Source organism: Anser anser (genome assembly GCF_964211835.1).
Source record: "Anser anser genome assembly, contig: HAP1_SCAFFOLD_90, whole genome shotgun sequence".
NCBI lineage: Eukaryota > Metazoa > Chordata > Aves > Anseriformes > Anatidae > Anser > Anser anser.
This window is the reverse complement of record NW_028153635.1, coordinates 446,840-460,889: the sequence shown is the minus strand read 5'-3', so window position 1 is coordinate 460,889 and position 14,050 is coordinate 446,840. Positions and strand designations below refer to the sequence as shown.

The 14,050-nt window shown below is 43.8% G+C and overlaps 1 pseudogene across 1 annotated transcript; it reads right to left on the bottom strand.

The window, feature by feature from the left end:
• Positions 1-2,936: 2,936 nt before the first annotated feature.
• Positions 2,937-10,265, bottom strand: LOC310891760 (zinc finger CCCH domain-containing protein 11A-like; annotated as a pseudogene). Its single transcript has 9 exons — positions 10,107-10,265; positions 9,201-9,324; positions 8,553-8,756; positions 7,858-7,977; positions 7,269-7,349; positions 6,742-6,852; positions 5,587-6,003; positions 5,311-5,376; positions 2,937-4,797 (listed from the first exon to the last, which is right to left on the bottom strand). The product of its transcript is annotated as a zinc finger CCCH domain-containing protein 11A-like (transcript).
• Positions 10,266-14,050: the final 3,785 nt, after the last annotated feature.

Below are 14,050 nucleotides of genomic sequence, written 5' to 3'. Positions count from 1 at the left end.
TAGAGCGCTGACGGCATTAAACTAGGATGCTACTTAGTGTCTTTGCTAACTATGGTGCATTGTGCCAATTAACTAAAGCAAGAAGCCTTGGGCCCCTTACCAAGGTCAGTCTCCTAATAAGAGAGCGAGCCTATCTTAAGAAACTGGGAGAAACTGGTCCTGCAGATGGACAAGAGCCAAGGAGCAACTGAGTCTGTGCAAAGACAAGAGGTCAACTAGCGGTGACGAGGAAGAGTCATCAATCTTCATGCCCACGACCTCCCGTGCTGCCCAGCGCTGAATAAACATACCTACTTTACAATCTCACTGATTGTGGAGTCCGTTTTCCGCAAGTCGCCAGCAGCAGTTTCTTCCGCAGAGGTTTTCCCAGAGCCGCTTCAAAGCTTCCCTCGCGGAGCTGGGGCGTCGCAGGGGGTCATCAAAGCACGCACGTACACACACACACACACACACACACACACAGGCGTTGTTGTCCAAACAGAAAGTATTTACAACAAATTCGACAAGCGGTTTTTCTCTTCCAGCAACAAATGCCTGAGGGCCCCTACAGCTTCACAAATCATAGCACAAAGAGCCTAAAGTTCCTCTAAAATTTAGGGAAATGATTCAAAATAGATCTGCTAGGGGAAAACGATCACTGGCGGCAGGGTACACAATACACGCGAGCCTCAGCTCTCCTCCGCAGGGTCAGTGCCCACGCCCAAGTGCGACGCTGATGGCACCCGAACATTTGCTGTAGCAGGCAGCAGAGCCAGCAGCTCAGGGGAGCAATTTTAAAAACCAGGAGGCACTTAAACCAACCCTTAATTGACCCAGTTACTGCAGGAGAGTCCCGACTACTCGCCCTGGAGTCCTACTGTCACCAGCAAAAAGCACCAACCAAAGCTTGGGGGAACTTTGGTACAGCACAAGAGAAGGGAGTGGGGGTAGCGTAGCCGTATCGCAGAGCTGCTGCTTTTCACACCATTTTATCATCCCTGATAATTGAAAGTAAGGCCGGGTGGGCTGACCCCACCACCACCACTCCTGGCAGCATGTTTGGTCCACAACGCTAGAATAATTATTCTGCTCCCTCCCGCCCCTACAGCTTCATCATCTGAAAAGATTACAGTCAAAACAATGGCATACACAAATAAAAGTCAAGAGTTGACATAGTAACTCCGGGATTTGGGTATCAACTGTCCGAGAAATCAGAACACCCAGGCTTCACAATGTGCCCAACATCGAGCTGTGCCAAGGCGGGGGGGAAGGAAGAAGCTTTCCGTTTAAGCCTTCAGAGCATCGCTCCATCACTACGTCAATTCACAGCCACCGCAGCGTGCCGATGGACATCTTTCTGTGCCAAAAGAAACAAGTGCTTTGTCCTCTTGATATCAAAGGTAGCCACCTATAGTTACGGAACCATGCACAAGACCTTAACTCTGACCAGCAGGGAAACTTAGGACAACTGAGTGCAGATCCTGCCAATTTCTACCAGTTCCAACTGTGCTTTAAGTCTCATTGCAAAGCCTCAGTTCGAAAAAGGATCACCTCGGGGTATCCAACAAGAAGAAGAGTTGTATTTTTTTTTTTTTTTTTTTTTTTTAATATACCATAGGACTATGCAGTTCAATCATCAATCATCTTGGAAAGCTCAAGGAGGAGGTCATCCTCATCCTTCCCTGGGTCCAAGTCGAGCTCGGCTTCCAGTATGCCGTCTGAGAGTTCCCAAAGTAGCGTCTCTAAATCCTCGTCTACAGATACGGGCGCGTTGCCTGTGGAACTCAGCCGGCGTGTCCTTGCTTCTTCTAGCTGGGAAGAAGCTGAAGTCGAGCTTGAGAACTCCATTGGCTCCACAGATTCTGCCTGGCTTCCAAGATGTGCTTCAGGTCTTGGCAGAGCAAGGAAGAGAACAATCAGTATATGCCATTTCTTAACGGGAAATCCCTTTTCTGCAAACCGGCTCTTAAAACCGTAGCCAACCCCTCCTGCACTTCAATCTTACCCAGGGATTGTTATTCAATTAACCCAGGGCTACATTTAGAGCCCAATATATTAGCAGGTACATTTTTCAGTTTGGGGGTTTCTCTGTGAAGCCAGAGCACCTGGAGTCTAGCAAAGATGGTTCAATTGTTGTAGCAAGAGGCACTTTGCCACCTTGCTTAATTTTCCTGTAAAAATGGTAAGAAGTCTCCATCTGCAAATATCTGTTTGCTAAGTTAGTCATTTTTCCCACGGCACACTCAGCAGAGTTTGCTCCCCACTACAGGAAGCTGATCTGCAGCCATCACTTCCCTCTGCTCTCCCTGCACTCTTGTCACCTTGTATGTTTGTTCGGGTGGCATTCTTGAGGACCAAAAGGCAGAGGACACTACTCATCATTTATCACCTCACGAGGAAGTAGGAGAACTTCACCTCATCCTCATTTAGGTATTCAGACAGAGCAAGAAGTCACTGGAAAGCTGTACCGACTTGCAGCATTTAAAGAAAGTAAGTCTAATTAAGCATTCCTGCTAGCTGCTAGAAAGTCATTTCACGTGACTTATTCCTCTGATGGATTTGGGCTTTAATTATCTCAGAACCCTCCTTTTTTCCCCACGTGTGACAGAACTTATGTTTCACTGGGGATATACACCGATTGAGAAAAAGAACAAGTTGTGGTCATCACCTGTTTTGGGGATTTTCTTCAAGTCTGGTGGCTGGGACGTGCTCCAGCGTGGCTGGAACAGCCTAGAAAGCAGCAAAACAGTATTTAGGACTCATGGGTAAAAGATTCCTTACTAGCTTTTTCCTCCATGCTGCTTCTCCTCTGGCATTGCGGAGCCTTAGCCAAAATACAAAACCAAGGTGCTCCTGAAGAAAGTTAATATTCACTTGGAGGTTACTAATGATCTTGTGTCTTTTAAGAACACAGCATTAATGGACAAAATCCTCCACACCAGAGAAATCACAGAATCACAGAGGACTAAGTAAATAGTGCCATTAATCTAATAAATATGGAAGGGTACTACAAGAATTCTGTAGGCAGCTACTGGATTTAAAAGGAAACAGAAAGCCTGTAGAACTTTTGAGTTTTCCATCTTTTCTCCTAGAGGAGGGTGTAAATTTTACAAGGGATCCATTTCTGCATTAGCCCCTGTCCTTACCATAGCTGCTTTTTTGGCTGGAGGTCCCATTGTGTCAGCGTCAGAGGCAGTCCGTGGCTTCACAGCTGCTACAGCAGAGGGAAAACTGCCAGGTGCCTTACGTTTCAGTGCCTTCTTCTTGGGGGAAGCGACTTTCCCATCCCAAGGCTTCGCAAACATGTCAAAGTTGGCTAGAGTAAAAGGAAGAGAGAACTGATACAGTCTTGCTCTGCCTCATGAAAAATCCACGTTCTCTTCCTCATTTCCACGGCCCGTCTACACAGTTAACTGTATTTGGCCAGCAGAAGTACACTGCCATTGCCTGGATTCTCAGCAATATCTTCCACATAGTAAACTCCGTCTACCAACAATCCATACAAAGGAACAAAGGAACTGAATAGCTACAGTAAATCATAATCCAGGACGAGGGAAACTCAGACACAGAGCGATCCCAAGTGCAAGCAATACTCTAAGACGTTGTATGAAGTCTAGTAAGATTCACAAATGTTGACAGCTTTTGTATTTAAAGTCTTGCTCCCTCTAGGAAAGGAAAAGCAGCAGGTATAGTAAGACAAGAGAGTGTATGCAACTGTTGTACCAGCTTCCTCTCCCCTGCAGTGATGTCCCACAAAATCTATTAAGTTGTTCTACAAAATCCAAATTTGTAGAGTCATATTCTAGTCTCCCATTCCTGACCTAACATCTGGCTGGCAGGAGAAGAAACGAAAGAAGGCTGGGTACTTGTTTTCTTTGTGTGTTTATTTCCTCGTGTCCCATGAGACAGAGAGAAAGGCTACAATGTGCAGTGCATGCAGCCTTTAAGCCCTCCTTATCTCCCTCACACAATCTCATTTTACAAAGTTGATATAATCTTAACAACGAGGCCTTTGATCCTCTGTCATTTTTGACAGAAACTGGCCCCCCACATTAAGACGCTGATGCATGCTTTACAAACACATACACGTGTCAAGTTAAGCAACACATGCCAAAGAGGAAGGTGAACTTGAACTCAACGCAGGGAGGACTTCATACCGTAAACAGATGGCAGAAAAAAACAGAATACCAAAATTAGACTAAAAAGCCCCTCAATGTGTTAATTTTCTAGTGGGAAATACAGAATACCATCACGTAATTAACGAAAACAGACATGGTTGCATGTTCTGGCCCTTCTTTGCCTTTGAACTTTGTAGCCTTAAACTCTTTTATCCTCTGCATTGAAGGAAAAAGCAAAGCAGATCCTGAGCAAACGGAACTTGCTCAATATGGGAAGCACCTCACCGGGGCAGGTATTAAAGCATCTTATTACCTGATAGCTTTGTGTTCCATAACGATTTCTGCCCGGCTGGGGCAGGTCCAGGTTGTGCTGGGGGAGCTGGCACATTTCCTCCACTCTGCTGCATCCGCAGAGCTTTCTCGCGCTTTATTTCTTCCAGGGTTTTAACACGCACTTCTCCTTCTGGCTTGGCTTTACCTGCCGGCTCCTTCGACTGCACTTTGCTGGGCCCGGAAAGAGTGAGCACGCTCTGCTTCTTGGGCTCACCCTCAATTTTTGCCCCTGCGCTGGGATCTTTGGTTTTACCATGCCATTCAGCCTGGGCTTTGGCTTGACATTCTCGTCTCTGAAGAGCTCTCTCACGACGGATTTCCTCCAGTGTTTTCACATGGATCTCTCCCTTTGGCTTAGCAGCCTTCCCTGTCATCATCAAGAAATGAGAAGCACCAACATTTAAAGAGAGTCCAACAATAGTTTAAGTCTCCAAAATTTGTCACAGTACTAAGGAAAACTAAGCCTGAGCGTTCCCAATAACGCATCTTAGGACAATAGCCTAACATTCTCCTCCTCCTCTGAGCCACTTGTTGTATTTTGAAGACCAGCCCTATCCAGAGAGAGTTGCTACACAGAAATGCTAGTTTACTTGATTACTTTTTCAGACTGCATTTCAAATTCCTGCTCCCGGCAGTGGCTCTATTCTAATTGTATATGATGGTTCACAGAAGCAGCTTAAAACCTTGACAAGGCACAAGCGGAAAATAAACACACACCTAGAGGCAGATTTCTGATAGTGGCTGTCAGAAGAGCTTCAGCACTCAAGCAAGAGGAATCAGTTCTTTGTTTTCATTTGAATTCCTTTTTAGGGCTGTATGAAAACGGTCTAAGTTCACGGAAAGGAAGAAGGAGAAAGTATATTTAATAGCCAGTTGTTACCTTTCGCAGCACTAGTCCGTTGAGAAGGTAATCCTAGCCTCTCCTTCACAGACTTGGGAACTTGAACTGCAAAACAGAAAAAGACCAAATTAGGGAGGCTGCATAAACGTCAACTTTGTGTTCACATTCGAAAACAAGGCAGGAAAGGTAACTTTGAATCCCGGTGATTAAGACCTCAGCCAACATGCAAAAAGAAACATCGCAGGAAAAGGACAAACAGAAAGCCTAAATACAAAACCCGTGAATCACATCCAGATGCCTGTTTAGTAGCTGTACCTCTCTTTGGTGCTTTGTCAGCATTTCCCGGAACCTCCACCTTCTTCCCCAGCCTTTCAGCAAGGCTGCGCTTCACCGGAAGGGCGCTTACATCAGCTTCAGACAGAGAAAACAAGGAATATTTTAAGAACATTTCTTTGCAGGAAGATTTGAGAACAGTCAACCACAAGCTTCTATTTTTCAAGCATATTTTCATAAAATTGCCTTTCAGCTGCTAAATGGTTTTTTTGCCATTTCTGCAGTCAACACAGATCTCCACTGCAATGCATTTTCCTCTCATACGTCAAAAATACTCTTCAATGCAGTCATATAGAGAAGGCGGCACCTAAATAACAGCTCATAAAAAGTTCTTACCCACGGAGGCTTTCCGTTTTCCTTGTTTCTCAGCAAGATCTAGTCGAACCACAGGTTCCTCCCCTAAAACAAAAGTAAAATTTTTCTATTTCATAGAAACCAGTAGCCAATAGAAATAGTATACTGTTAGCCCATGTCCAAAAAAAAACCAGCAAGGCACTGTTTTGACAGCTAAACCACACAAACTCACATTTCAACTATAATTAACTTAGAAAAAGTATCCATAGTCTCAGTGTTTGCCTCAAATTCCAGCTGAATGTAGTCGAGAATGAATCTGAGTCTGCTTGACAGCTATACTTTGTGCAGAACAGAGCTGCATAAGCAAGCAGAATATTATTAGGTACAAATGCTGAGAAATATTCCTTTCTAAGGTGAATGTCTATGAGTAGAAGTACTTCTTCACTTCTTTCCCTTTCAAAGGAATTTGCACAACTCTAAACAATATAATTTATACACAGACTCCTATCGCACTACTGTCCACACGTGCCACTGTCAGCCTCTTTAAAGCTTCAGAAATTGCTTCTTACATAGCACTGTCCTCTAGAGCTCTTTCTTCTCGTTACTCTCCTGTTTTTCAGTTATCCCCCTATTTGCATACTGACACATTTTTTTCTTTCTCCTGCTACTGCACTTAACCTGAGCACCAAAGCTTTCCAGTACAACCAGGGACTTTCAGCATAAAAGCATGTTTTGAACAGAAGGCGGCAGCACCAGGAGGCTAACAGGGGTGAATTGCCTTCCTTCTTGCTTAACCTTCCAGTTTAGGAGTAATGAAATCAAAACAAAAGCATGAATTATTACCTTCCTCTGTAGACAGTGTCACAGTTCTCACCACTGTCCGGACATTTTCCTTTTCCGGAGCAGGAAAAATCATAGAATCGACGGGAGGAAGAGAAGATCTTGAAGGACCTTCTGCTCAGAGCAAGCAAAACATAAGGAAGTTTACCAAACAGAAAAAACTATCACGAAGAACAAAAAACTTTAATTATTCATTACTGTCAAACATACAGTGACCAGAGCATGCAAATAAGAGAGGTGACTAATTTGCCTCTGGTTGCCCTTGGAATTCCCATCTAGAATACCAGCTGGCTGAGAATCAGGTTGCTCGATGCCCCCAGCTAAACATGGAAGTCTATCCCTCAAGCAGCTCCCAGCCACCATCACCTGCCATTCTGAAGCCAATCAAATTTCACTTCTTTGGCAAAATAGTTGGATTCACCAAAGCATAGCCAGCTACCCGGTATTACTGGAAGAGTTTTTTTTTGAAAGAAAAATCATCACACAGGATGAAGGTGAACCGGGTAAGGAAGCAGGGAATATTAACTCACCACCGTGTCTCTTAGTTTTTTCCTTCATTTTCTGCAATTTGATTTCTTCAAGTGTTTTTATTCCAAAATTCAGACCGTCCTCTGAAAACAGAAAACAGTTAATGAGACTAAGGCTTAGAGGCACTCACTGAGGACCACAGATCCTCAGGCTTCTTAGTGCTCAGGAACTTTCAGAAGTATTTAGAATAAAGCCTGTCAACACTCCTCACAAGTGAAACAACCATAGAATCAATGGCATTTTGCCCCTCCTTTCACCCTTCAGGGTAAAAACTGTAGTTTTAATTTTAATCCATTTACGTGATATTAGATCCCTCTATCGTTAGATATGGCTTTCAACAGTGGTTGCCAGGCTGCACGTGCAGCCATTTAAACTCCATGCTGTGACCCTGTTTTGTTCTCCAAAAGGAAAGAAAAGGAGTTCAACTTTCTGACCCAATGGGCACATGATGGTATCAGGGAGAAATGAGATCATGGAAATAACCGAGTCCATTCAGCACCCCTACATTCTGTTGTGTTTTTACGCCACATTGCTTTTGAGTTAATTGTCAAGTTCTCCTTCCGATTTATCCTACTACAGGTGCTGGAATACCTTGTTTAGCAGTAGTAGCACTGGCTTTCCGAGTGGAAATCATCCGTAATCCATTTTGGCCTTCCTCAGCTGGTTGCTGGACGGGAGTTTTAGTTTCTTCTCCTTCCGCAGAAAGCTGGTCTGAAGGGGAAAAATCTATTCAGTTATGCATAGGCCAGATTGTTCGTGATTATGTAGCTCATGCAATGACACTTCAGTCCATGGTTCCTATAAAAAAGTTGTTTTTTTTGTTTGTTTTTTTTTTTTTTTTTTAATACAGCTACACTGACCTGATGAACTCGTAAGTAGACTACCCTAGGACAAAACATCTAGGACTCTAGATTCTCTCTGCAGCTTTAACTACTACACAACATATTACTCTTCAGACAAAAAAAAAGGAATTTCCTTCCTAGTTTCACATAGAGCTTTACACAACAGACCAGCTAAAGCCAAGAGTGGTTCTAAGCTTTCCTCCAACATTTCAGGTTCTGTCCACTGACTGCCAGACAAAGCCACCAGTGACCTGAGCGGACTGCCTGCCCTATCGCTAGTCAGACCTCAGGTCATCTGTGATTTATACATTCATTTACAGCACAAATTCCTTCCAAGAACCAAAGACTTACACAATCATTTACAGCACAAATTCCTTCCAAGAACCAAAGACTTACACAATCATTTACAGCACAAATTCCTTCCAAGAACCAAACCATGCTCACCATCATCATCTTCATCATCATCTGCAGCATTGATTACAACTGGAGGGTGTGTAGGGCTTGGGACATTTTCCGAGTTTTCCACTTTCATCACCCGCCTTAGCTATGGAGAGGGATTGGACTGGACAGAAAGTTTGTTTTGCTGCAGTGACATCTGAGCCACTTTCAAATCATCGTCCGCGGACTCAGGCGGACTTGGCAGTGTAGCTAGAGGAAGAGGAGGATCATCAGTAATATGGCAGTTTAAAACTTTGACCACAATGCACGAAGATGGTAGCTAAGGCAGATAACCTGCACAGGCAATGAATGCAGCATCTCCTTTTGCCCATCCCGCCACTGTTTACACCGTGAACAATGACTTGCCTTCAAACAACAACACATCTCCCTACCACCCAGCAGAAGACGAAACAACAGAAAGCAAACTGCAAGGCAAATATCACACAAAGCAGAGAGAAGCTGAGCATGAAAGCAGAAAACAAATACCAGCAGTACAGCAGCAGTACACTCGGTTTAGCTGACCACCTAGGACTGCAGACCTTTTCCTGCACTCACAAATGAACGGTTACCTGATGTCTCCTACACTATTGGCACCCACTAAGTAATATGCAAAATTAATTCTTCAATACTTAAAGAAAAAGGACCTAAACTCACTCTTGCTTGGTGGTAAGAAGACGCCATCGATGTAACGTCCCTTTGCGTGATGAAAAGCACAGTTGGCTTTCTGACAGCCCACTGGCTGCTTCTCCCAGTAGCAGGGAATCTCAGCGCGCTTTTTCTGAAGACAGAAAGAAAGACAAGCTCGTGATAACATGCACCTAAGGTTTGCAAAGAGATGCACAGTTCCAGGTCACGACAGCGATAGGGCTGTCACAATACAGTGCTGAAACATCATTCCAAAGGTCAGTTTATCACGGAAGTATAGTATTTCCGGGCATATTCACAAAGTTTGCAGAAGCTGTAACCACTATGCACGTTTAGCCTTGTCATCATTCAGTTTGAGAAGACAGGCACTCTCAGACATCAGTTTAGGGTGGGTTAAACTAATACACCTAGGATTATACTAGGATTATTCAGAGGGAAAAAGGACATCTTAAATTGCCTACGTTAACTCTATCCAGAACTACTTCTCGGAGACTTCGTTCTTCTGCACCTTTAACTTTCCCCACTGCTTCCTAGCCCAGGCAGCTAGAACAGCATTATCTGAAGGACTCCGGGACACAAGAGACCTGATAGATCATTATCAAGCCTGCTCTCAGGAGGCTAGTACAGCCTGTTTATTACCCCCCTGCTCCAGCAGCTTTTAGCAGTCTAGTTAGCGGTTATTCTGCATCTGTTGAGAAAATACTGTCGGCGTCTAATAAAAGAAAATCTTGCTAAGACATACCTAAGGCATTGATTTTATTTCCCTCTCCTTCCTCCCACCCCCTCCCCTGCTAACAGAAACCAGTGTAATTCCAAAGCAAAGGACTCTGTCCTGCAAAAGCACAATCAGCACACCTACAGCACTGAAAAATGCTTTTGTTGATTTATTTTGAGAACACATCTTTAGGCACTCACATCGATTTCCATGTGTCTGAATCGGCAGACATTCCTGAAACAACGACCCTCCTGCCACAGCGTGCAGACTGTCTCGTTCCCCAGAGCAGCTTCACAGTGGCGGAAGGAACAGTTGTCTCCCTGTAACCAAAAGGAAACCAACAAGGAAAATATAGTACAGCCTCAAAAACGTCCATGCTACTGCCTCAGGTTGCCACGATTGAATTCAGAATCTATCTGGTTATCACGTTAACCAAAGACCAGTGTGCCTCCTCCTCCTACTCTACCCCTTCCTGAAAAAAATGAAAAAAAAACAAAAAAAAAAAACAACAAAAAAACAAAGCAAAGCAAAGCAAAAGAAACCCAGCCATACCTTGGTACAGGTAGAATAGAAATAGAAGTAGCAATCGTCTCCTTGTTTAGACATGCCGACAAGTTCTGATAACAAGCTCGGGTTCTCTCCACAGGGACTTCCTCTGCTCTTGGAGAGAGCTGTCTTCACCCTTGCTTGGGCTGAAAGTCTTCCACTGGCTTGTGATCAGTGAAATCTTCTTTTTAAAAGTAACCCTAAAGAAAGTACCAACAAGTGAAAAATAATGAGTAACAAGCATTTTTCCAGCTTTCTTCTGTTCATCAAATTAGTCTCTTGAGGAGAGCAATGCCTTGAAATCAGCTGTTACGGGAACTAACACAATATTAAACTAAAGTTCTGTAAAGCTGCCAGGAGCTTTGTCAGCAAGTGTTCTCTTCCACGTCCTCAATAATATGCCTTGGAGCACATCCGGAAGCCTGAAAATGGAGTCACTTCTTCAAAAACCACCTGATCATACATGCAAGGCAATGATCAACTATGGCTACGAGTAACTTCTACAGAACGCAGTATGACGCATTAAATAGCACGTTCCAGTCACTGTGGGTCTTCGAGTTCACCTACCTGGACAACCTCAGCAAAGTTATCGATCTTCAAAGACTTCCAGTTAACTTCTCCTGGAGGCCGAACCAACACTGAATCCGTGAATTAATGATAAAGGGGTAGGAAGAATTTGCCTCCTCACTTTGCCAAGGGAGCCTCTCATCCACAATTCAAACATAGGATGTGCTTTTAAACAGCTTATAACTAATGGAGGAAGCAAGTCCATCTGAACACTCTCTCAGACTGGAGACAGCCAGGGTTAGTTAGCTCTTCAAAAAATAAAAACCAAAAAAAAAAAAACACAAAACAAAACGAAAACAAAAAAACCCAGTGCATTTAGAGATGAACTCGTGATTCAAAGTGGCTGCAAAAATGAGGCTCCATCTTCCACAGCCAGAAAATTTGACTTTTTTTTTTTTTTTTAATTCAAAATTCAGTATGTTCCAATCTCTGGTCTTCAAGATTTCTTCACCTATTAAGAAAACACTAAAACCTTTCCCCGTCTTTATTACCTGTACAGCAAAAAACACACCAGTGCACAGAAATACACAAATGTGCATACGCATACACACATATGTGTTTAGACACACACACGAGGAGTGAGTGATAGAAAGTTAGCGAGAGCGACAGTGGAAATCAGAAGTTTTGCCTTTTTGACACAGAGAGCGCGTAAAAACTCTCTCATTTTGAGGGAACTAGAAAAAAATGGAGGATCTACCAAATATTTTGATGAGTATGCCTTCGAGGCCAATGCTTTATACCATGAGTGATCTGGGGGCCAGCACACAAATATGCATACGTATGTATCACACAGTATCACGGATTTCTAGGTTGGAAGAGACCTCAAGATCATCGAGTCCAACCTCCGACCTAACACTAAGTACTCCACTAAACCATATCGCTAAGCTCTACATCTAAACGTCTTTTAAAGACCTCCAGGGATGGTGACTCCACCACCTCCCTGGGCAGCCCGTTCCAATGCTTAATAACCCTTTCGGTAAAGAAGTACTTCCTAACATCCAACCTAAAACTCCCCTGTCGCAACTTTTGCCCATTCCCCCTCGTCCTGTCACCAGGCACGTAGGAGAACAGACCAACCCCCACCTCTTTACAGCCTCCTTTAAGGTAACTGTAGAGAGCGATGAGGTCGCCCCTGAGCCTCCTCTTCTCCAGGCTGAACAAGCCCAGCTCCCTCAGCCGCTCCTCGTAAGACTTGTTCTCCAGACCCCTCACCAGCTTGGTCGCCCTTCTCTGGACTCGCTCGAGCACGTCCATGTCCTTCCTGTAGCGAGGGGCCCAAAACTGAACACAGTACTCAAGGTGCGGCCTCACCAGAGCCGAGTACAGGGGCACAATCACTTCCCTAGACCTGCTGGCCACACTGCTTCTTATACAGGCCAGGATGCTGTTGGCCTTCTTGGCCACCTGGGCACACTGCTGGCTCATATTCAGCCGACTGTCAACCAACACTCCCAGGTCCTTCTCGGCCAGGCAGCTTTCCAGCCACTCATCTCCCAGCCTGTAGCTCTGCTTGGGGTTGTTGCGCCCCAGGTGCAGGACCCGGCACTTGGCCTTGTTGATCTTCATACAGTTGACCTCAGCCCATCGCTCCAGCCTATCCAGATCAAATATGTACATGCATACAGGATAAACATATCTATACACACAAGCGTGCACAGTATATGTCGTATGGTATCCATATCGAGAACAACTCGTAGCCCTGATCAGACACGTAGACTTGCAATCAATTAACAGCAGGAAGACAGCAGATCAAGGATACAGCAAGCTTTGAGAGGCAGGGCAATGCTCACTTTGCCAGTGGCATGGCTGCATGATACCAAGAATTTTGAATTAGTTTGATTTTTTGGAAGCAATTTGTTTTCTTTCTGCGCTGTAGCAAATACCACAGGTTTGCCATCACGTGCTGTTCCCTAATCCATATATCCATCATCATCCATTGCTGCAAGATCATGAAAGGTTAGAAAAGATGACTTAGGTCCAATTTAACAGCCAATGATTTTTCAATGACCAGAGCTGCAACAGATTTTATTTAGCCACAAGCAGGTTTTTTTTTTCTGATGTGAAGTCAGATATTTTGATTTTTTTTTTAGGACACTAAATGTCATAAAACCTGCAACCAGACCAGATAAAGTTCAAATTAGAGTGATTCTGAAGCCTTTCATTAAAATGCTGCACATTTCTGTGCAAATTATTTCGGACTCTTCTGGACAAAAGCGGATGAAATAGTTCTTACAAATTAATAATAAAAGGTTGGAACCTTTTACTCACACAAACACTAGTGAATTTTCCAGGAAGTATTATTTTGGCAGGGAATTTTCCCAAATCTAAAGTAAAGAGGGGAAAAGTTGGGTTCCCGTATTAGTTGTTGGTTTTGACTGCTTGACAAAGGGAATAAAAACAGTAGTTAAGTGCAAGGTTTCCTTCTCTTCTTTAGTATTGAGAGGAATCGTCACTTCTGACCTTTAGCACCTTCAGAAACACACTTAGTGCCATGCAGATTCCTCTGCATCTACTTCTAAAAATTACTGGTGCTCCTTAGCATGGAAGTTGGACTTGAAATCTTTTCCAGACTGAGCTCTTTTGAATGCCCAAGGAGCTCATCATTTTGCTTGTTGCCTTCCATTTTCCTGAACAGACCCAGAACGCTGTTCAGGATATGAATGGATCTGGTCTAAGGAATGGGAAGAAAGCAAAAACCAAGGATACCTCACAGCCCTAAATGCCATAAAAAGCAGTCTCATTTTAAAAAAGATCTCCAAAGCTTTTTTTTTTTTTTTTAAACTGACATCTGCCAATATGGCGATCCAAGTGCTGAACAGAAACCAACTGAACTAGCCCCTGAAAGCCTGAATAAAAATGAGTAACTCTGGTGCACTCAGCAGGTCTGTAATAGAAGTTGGCAAGATTTTTAGATTTCTTTTTTCTCCAGGGTGCTAGTAAAGTTTTTGCGTTACGAGATTTTGAACTCTTTTTGTACAAAAGAATTACAGATGCACTACAGTCACGGTAGCTGGGGGTCTGGAAATACATG